Source organism: Acomys minous, assembly GCF_964271855.1.
Source record: "Acomys minous genome assembly, chromosome: 8".
Classification (NCBI taxonomy): Eukaryota; Metazoa; Chordata; class Mammalia; order Rodentia; family Muridae; genus Acomys; species Acomys minous.
Genome location: NC_140489.1, coordinates 45,705,474 through 45,712,106, shown reverse-complemented (window position 1 = coordinate 45,712,106; position 6,633 = coordinate 45,705,474). Strand labels below are relative to the sequence as shown.

At 46.0% G+C, this 6,633-nt stretch overlaps 1 pseudogene across 1 annotated transcript; it reads right to left on the bottom strand.

Annotated features, from left to right (window-relative positions):
* Positions 1-3,164: 3,164 nt before the first annotated feature.
* LOC311603581 (glyceraldehyde-3-phosphate dehydrogenase-like) lies at positions 3,165-4,140 on the bottom strand (annotated as a pseudogene). The gene has a single exon. The product of its transcript is annotated as a glyceraldehyde-3-phosphate dehydrogenase-like (transcript).
* Positions 4,141-6,633: the final 2,493 nt, after the last annotated feature.

Here is a 6,633-nt window from a genome sequence, read left to right as displayed (position 1 = left end):
TGGGCGGAGGGACATCTTTGGAGCCACCGTAGATGGCCAGCATTGATTTCGTTTTGTCCATAGTCAGCGTTCAATACATTCCTTTTCAGTGAACAACCTAGACACTGGAGACAAATTGTTTCCTGAAAAAGTCATTTGACCTTTAATTTCCTCTGCTGGTAGGAAGGACCTGGAGAGTGAGGCAAGAAAAACAAGACTTTGGCATAGCTGCTCTCTAATCTCAGAAGAGCAAATGACCCTGCAACAATTCACTTATGGGTGTAAATAGATCTTGCTGATCGCTGTGTATTTCATTCCAGGGCTTTATTATCTCTCCTTATCTAACCATAATTTTCATATTCATCCACATTCCTTGTCTCTGAGTGGAAGATGACTGTGGTAATGCCAGCTTCCTCATCACTGCTGTTGTTAAATCTTGTAAAGTTACTTTGGTGCCATTGCAGAGCCTTCTGTTATTCTTAAAACAGGATTTGGTGTTGGTTACTGTGATTGTTGCTCTTAGTTCCAAGGCTTAGTTCTGCATATGGGATGGTCTGGGGGCAGGAGCAGCTGTGGAGTCTCTAACTGACAGCCAGGGATGTTTTTGGTCAAGTCTTCTCTGGGCTAACGTGTAAATATGCCCCACTCACTTGCTGTGCAGCCATGACTGATAGCATCCAAACTGAAAATATATGTTGCTTTAAGATTTTTTAATTCCGTTTAAAATTATTGTTCATTTACCGTATTTAAGATTATGTCACATTCTCCCCCAGAAGCTCATATGAGAAAAGATAAGACGTACAAAACCAGGCAGCCGAGACTGAAGCATTGTAAAAGATGTGACAGTGAGAAGCGACAAAGGCTCAGAGTATGAGGGAGGGTTTTGACACAGATAAATCTGTCCAATTTCAGGGCCGAAGAACAATCTCAGCGCAGACCCCAGCGCAAGCGGGGAAGAATCCGTTTTGCTTCTCTGGCAGCTTTTTCCAAGCATTGCTCAGGCATCATGAGGAGACCAAAGAGGGCTAACATCCACAGTGCCTCGAAACAGAAACCAGATGACCAATAGAGGAGCCTCCCGCGTAGTGTTACACGCCCTCTTACCTTGCGCCAACACCCACGACAGCAGTAGACAAGGTGAGTTCTCCGCTGTGAGCTTGCAGGCCCCCGGAAGGGTGGGTAGCCCGGCAGAGAAGCAATCCCAGGGAAACAAGTATCCAGAAATGCATAAATGCATCATGAATGATGCCCATGTTTTTGGTCCTGCAGGGCTCAGTAGGGAAGCTGGTGATGTGTCCTGGAGCACTTTGAGAGAAAATGCCCTTGCTGCCCTCCTCTCGCCTCACTAGATTTAGCGGATTTGGAAGGGGCCGGAGATGGGTATACCGCTGGTGTCCCAATTTCCAGGATATAAAATAGTCCTCTTCTCTGAACTTTAATGGGCTTTGATCAGACTTTGGCCAACATCTGAGTGGCAGGAAGTCTTTTTGCGCAGCCAGTTTTGTAGAGAGGCTACAAGTGTGGCTTAGGTTTCTCTGTCCCTTCAGCGCAAGCTTTGAGTGGGAAGCTGTGGTTTCAGAGCTCACCGTTGACTCTTGTGCTAGCTGATGCCCGGAGAGGAGAAAACTTAGCTCAGCCTGTGACTCCTTTCTTCTTTGCAAACAGCGGGAAGCAGGAGGGCAGCTTTCAATAGCAAGAAAACCACAAATTTTCAGGTGTCTAAGAAAGGACTTAGCGCTAGAGACTGGATGGACAGGACACAGGCTTTGGATCCATCGCCGGATCCCCAGTGGTCCATTGTGATCCTCAGGAGGAAGTTAGAAAGCAAGAATCAAAGAAACGAAAGACAAAAGACTGTGTAATCTAGTCCCTGGCAGAACAGGCATCTGATTAATCCGGTGGAACCTGGGGTCAGTGGCATGCTCTGTTTCTCACATATTGCATATGCCATGGTGCCTCAATGCTGAGGCAGAGATTCTGTCATGTAGTCAGAGCCTCGCCTCTCCTCTCCTCTCCTCTCCCCTCCCCTCCCCTCCCCTTCTCCCATTATGGCATATTTTGGTGGGTACGTTGTAGTTAAGCTGAGAAAGGATGAACTTTTATACCCCATTAGAACTAAAGCTGGACCTGGGATCAGTTCCCAGTGCCTACATGCCTCTTAACTCCAGCTCCAGGGTCTCCAGCGCCCTCTCCTGGCTTCTGTGGGTGTCAGGCACACATGTGATATACAGACATATAAGCAGTCAACATATTCCTAAAAATATGTAAATCTTGAAACAGCAACGAAAGAGTAAACGTCACTTTATTTATTTATCACCTGTCTGTCTATTTATTTAAATTTGAGACAAGGTCTTGCTGTGTAGCCCAGGCTGGTTTTGAACTCCAGATTCTCTGGCCTCAGGCTTCTAAAAAGCATTAAGAAAGCATAGATTTTGCTTAATCAATGAAATCAGACAGGGTTAAAGAGAACATCTGCAGAGCATGAAGTCAAAGATCCGCCCTAAGTGATGAAGACACAAGTCAAAGTTAACACCCCAGGGAAACCCTGTCAGCAGCTTAAAGTGCTGTTCTGTTTCCTAGACAACCAATGAGAGATGGGCTTTAGGGGGGAGTCACTTAAAGATGCCAATCCCTGGAAATTCTACTTCTGATGGCAAGGCACCAGAACTTTAAACAACAGCAGGTAACTTTTTTTGTTTGCTTGTTTTTAAGTAGTTAACACATCATATGTGTGTCTGGTGCCCTCAAGAATCAGAGGAGGGCACTAGGTCCTCTGTTGCTTGTCTCTGTCCAGATTTTAAATGAAGAATATTTGATGTTTCCATAAAGTCCTTCATAGTCCTCCTGACTTCTTAAAACAAGCCTGCCAATGTCCCCTGACAAATCCTACCTCTTCTCCTGAATGTCAGGAGTGATTTTGGTTTATTCTCTCTCTCTCTCTCTCTCTCTCTCTCTCTCTCTCTCTCTCTCTCTCTCTCTCTCTCTTTCTCTCTAGGTGCAGTGAACTTCATTGATAGTATTCAAGTGAGTAAGGCTCCCTGGGCTCCTGTTATTGTGGGGTCTAGGATGGATACTGTGAGGGGAGATGCTCAGTGTCAGGGGCTGAGTTGGAGCAGGGACTCCTCAGCAACTGAGGGCCTCTCTCTTGCCCTCATGTCCTTGCTGGGGTGGGTGGTCCAGGCTTCTTACTCCTTGAAGGCCACGTAGGCCATGAGGTCCACCCCCTGTTGCTGTAGCTATATTCATTGTCATATCAGGAAATGAGTTTTGTTTATAAAATTGTCATTGAGGGCAATGCCAGCCCCAGCATCAAAGGTGGAAGAGTGGGAGTTGCTGTTAAAGTCTCAGGAGACAACCTGGTCCTCAGTGTAGCCCAGGATGCCCTTTAGAGGGCCCTCAGGTGCCTGCTTTACCACCTTTTCAATGTCATCATACTTGGAGGGTTTCTCCGGTCTGCATGTCAGATCCATGATGGACACATTGGAGGTAGGAACACGGAAGGGCATGACAGTGAGCTTCATGTTCAGCTCTGGGGTGACCTTATCCACAGCCTTGGCAATACCAGTAGATATAGGGATGATGTTCTGGGCAGCCCCATGGCCATCAGACCACAGCTTTCCAGAGGGGCCATCCAGTCTCCTGGGTAGCAGTGATGGCATGGACTGTCCTTCCACGATGCCAAAGTTGTCATGGATGACCTTGGTCAGGGGGGCTAAGCAGTTGGTGGTGCAGGAAGCATTGCTGACAATCCTAAGTGAGTTGTCATTCCTCTCCTGGTTCACACCCATCACAAACATGGGGACATTGGCAGAAGGGGCGGAGATGATACCTTTTGGCCCCACCCTTCTCCATGGTGGTGAAGACACCAGTAGATTCCACAACACCTTGGCGCCAGCCATCAGTCCATTTGATGTTAGCAGGATCTCACTCCTGAAAGATGGTGATGGGTTCCCCGTTGATTGCAAGTTTCTTGTTCTCAGCCTTGACTCTGCCGCAGAACTTGCCACGGGTAGAGTCATACTGGAACATGCAGACCACGCAGTGGAGGTCAATGAAGGGGTCATTGACGGCAACAATCTCCACTTTGTCAGATAGGAAGCAAGTCCTGGTAACCAGGCGCCCAATACATCCAAATCCATTTACTCTGACCTTCACCATCATGTCAAGGGAGCTCAAGCAATGACTAATAATCAGGAAAACCTCAACACATGCCAGTTATTCATGAGGTAACACTCTGATGGCATAATATACACAGCTATGTTAGAGAACACGAGAGAAACTCGGATCTCAGTCTATACTGTGTCTTTCTTTCTTTCTTTCTTTCTTTCTTTCTTTCTTTCTTTCTTTCTTTCTTTCTTTCTTTCTTTCCCATTTACTGGACTTTTTAGTTCATGTCCAACTGAGGATCTGTTAAGTAGATTAGCTTGAACCCAAGGGAGACAGCATTAATATTTGAAGCATTGCAAACAAGTATAGATGACCTCATCTCTCACGCTTCGGCTGACAGACAATAAAAGCTGTATTCCTGTGTGTATGAATCGAGCCCGAGTTCTGTTCATGGGGTACTCCATGATGAGTGCGGCCCTCAGGATTAGTTATCCTTTCTCTTGTGAGAATAACGCATCTGATGCCGTCACCTTAAGAGAGGGTCTATTTGGCTCACATCTGGGTAGCAGTGATGGCATGGGCATGAGAGAGTACAACGCATCATGGTGGGGGCCGGGCTGGCAGAGCTCAGGGTGGTTTGCATCTGTGGCGATGGGGCAGTAAGGCTTCTCGCCTTGGTGGGTCAGGAAACACAGATGTTGATTTGAAGTGGCAATGGGCCTCTCACAGGTCCAGTCTCACACCAACACACTTCTTCCTGTTAGAGCGTGCCCTCCCTGTCTCCCCCTGCCCCAGAGGTCCCACAATCTTCCCTGAACAGTGCTTCCAGCTAGGGACCACATGTTTAAACATATGAGCCTCTGGGGGGACATTTCACATCCAAACCATTGCACCTTCTGTTCAGACAACAACTCTGCCCTGTGCCGAGGACCATCCTTTCTTTCTCCTCTGAGGTCATGATAACATTTTGGCTGTGTAAGATGAATATGAATTATACTTTCAATTTCTCATGTTTCCACTTTAACTTTTGTCCATAAGCCTCCAGAGTTAGAAGGCAGACACCACAGTCAGATGCTCATTAATACACCTACTTAGATGCTCTGAAAGACTAAGTCCGTGAAAAACATCTGTGGAGAACTCAGTCCGTCCCGCCTGGAGGGATTACCTACATGAGAAAGCCCTTATGAATCATGCTTATTCTTCTTCCAGGCATTATTCATGTGCAAACTCTGCATGAGCGGAAACTAAATAGATAAAAACATCACCCACCCTCCCCTGAGTATTGTTACTTACATAACTATCTGGGCCTTCCTGTTTGAATTCGCAAAAGCCAATGTATAAATGTCCTTTCTTGTGCCTTTTCAGTCTCAAAGAGCCTGCGTTGCTGCATTAGAATATTTGCATTTGAAAAGTCTATTAAATGCTTCCTCTTGCTTGTAAGATAGAGGCAAGGCTGGCTGTTTGCTTGGCGGGGAATGCTGAATTCTCTCTGGGTAGACTTCGGTCTGTTTGAATAAGAACAGCAAACAAGCGTGAGCTCCTATGGAAAAATCCTTCCCAATGGAGACATATTTGGGACTTTGCTTGTTTGCTAGTTTAAGTAGATGCATCATCTTTTCTTTCTCTTCTTCTCTCCTTCCTGTCTTGCTCACTCACAGTGATCCCCCTGCCTCAGCGAGAGCTGGGATTAAAGGCGTGACCACCAGGCCCAGCTTCTTCTCTTTCACTGTTCCTGCTAACTTGTTGACTCATTGAGGTTTTGGTAAAACAGAGTATACTGCGGCCTCTGCTGTCCCAGGGTCTTGCTGTTGCTGCTTTGACTCTAAGATAAAAACAGTTAGGAGCTGTTGTTATTGATAGGAAAGCTTTTTTTTTTTTTTTTAAAGCCCTGGGCTATTTTAGAAATTCTCACCTGAGCATTTGACGGCCTCTTCAAGTATTTGAACGAAACTTGAGGGCTTTTGCTATTTAGGGCATCTCATCTCCAATTAAGCACATCTCAGTGCCCAATACTTCAATCAGGAAAGATTTTCACAATTTGCACAGCTAGAGCCATGTAATTTGGGCAAATCATTTAACCTCCATGAGTCTGTTTCCTTATCTCTAACTCCAGAGAAATTGCATCGTGACCTATAGCCCTTCATCAAGGTCTGAGCTGGTAGGATTCCCTAATTCCTTTTCCTTCCACGTATCACCGTTCGAAGAAGTGGAGTTGAAGACCTTTAGCACATACCACAGACAGAACCCAGTTTGTAGACTGGGGAATATTCCAGTTCCTCTGCACTTAATTGCTAAAGGAATTTGACCTTGGCTCTTTGAAACCCAGGAAAGAAGGGTACGGTTAACTAACTCTAAAATTCTGTTGGGACTCATAGTGCCTGACACACAGGAGATGCTCAGTGCATGAGAGCCTTTTTCTTTGGGGGAGTTTATAGTAAAAACTTCTTTACAGATCCTGAGCTCTCTCAAATTTGTCAATTATTCCTCATCAAATACGCATTGGTCTGGCTGGCTTCCCCTTTCATTAAGAGAGGCTCAAATGAGGGG